This window comes from Cannabis sativa, chromosome 2, assembly GCF_029168945.1.
Source record: "Cannabis sativa cultivar Pink pepper isolate KNU-18-1 chromosome 2, ASM2916894v1, whole genome shotgun sequence".
Lineage (NCBI taxonomy): Eukaryota > Viridiplantae > Streptophyta > Magnoliopsida > Rosales > Cannabaceae > Cannabis > Cannabis sativa.
This window is the reverse complement of record NC_083602.1, coordinates 62,713,086-62,714,069: the sequence shown is the minus strand read 5'-3', so window position 1 is coordinate 62,714,069 and position 984 is coordinate 62,713,086. Positions and strand designations below refer to the sequence as shown.

Genomic DNA, 984 nt, shown 5'->3' with positions numbered 1-984 from the left:
TGTAGGAGAAACCGAAAGAACAAGAGGCAAGAAGGAGTTTCAGCAACTGCTGAAACTTCAGAAATCATGGCTGCTAATGCTGCAAACAATGGAGGCAATAACGGTAATAATGGTGGCGCAGTAGAAGATCAAGCTAATGGCCGCAGCTTGAGAGATTACATTCTCCCTACTCTGACGGGAGTGCAGTCATGTATCAGGCCACCGGCAGTGGATGCAAATAACTTTGAGATCAAACCTGCCATACTTCAAATGGTGCAGTCTTCAGTTCAGTTTGGTGGCCTCCCTTCTGAAGATCCTAACCTGCATCTCTCTAACTTCATGGAACTTTGTGAAACTTTTAAAGTTAATGGAGTTAGTGATGATGCCATTCGACTGAGACTGTTCCCATTCTCTCTCAGAGAACGAGCCAAGAGTTGGCTAAACTCCTTGCCACGAAACTCTATTGCCACCTGGAATGATCTGGCAACGAAATTCTTGTCAAAGTTCTTTCCTCCAGCCAAGTCTGCAAAGCTGAGAGGAGAAATCAATAACTTTTGCCAACAAGACAATGAATCTCTCCATGAGGCTTGGGAGAGGTTTAAAGATCTAATCAGAAAGTGCCCTCATCATGGTATAGAGAAGTGGATGCTGGTCCACAATTTCTACAATGGGTTGGTAGGAAACACTAGAACTCTAATAGATGCAGCAGCTGGTGGAGCCTTTATGAGAAAAAGTGCTAATGAGGCGTATGATCTATTGGAGGAGATGGCTCTAAATAATCAGCAGTGGCCAACTGAAAGAAGAGGGTAGCTGGTGTGCTAGAGGTGGATGCCATCACAAAGTTGACAGCTCAGGTTGAGGCATTGACAAAGATAATTGCATTGCAAGCTAAACAAGCCCAAGTTGTGTGTGATTTATGTGGAGGAAGCCATCACTTTTCAGAAGCTAATGTGGATGATTTGCCAATGGATGAAGCTAAAGCCATTGGAAACTATTCACAGAACA

At 43.9% G+C, this 984-nt stretch overlaps 1 non-coding gene across 1 annotated transcript; it reads right to left on the bottom strand.

Annotated features, from left to right (window-relative positions):
- Positions 1 to 507: 507 nt before the first annotated feature.
- On the bottom strand, positions 508 to 614 carry LOC133035223 (small nucleolar RNA R71). Its single transcript, XR_009686503.1, has one exon. It is a non-coding gene; the product is annotated as a small nucleolar RNA R71 (small nucleolar RNA).
- Positions 615 to 984: the final 370 nt, after the last annotated feature.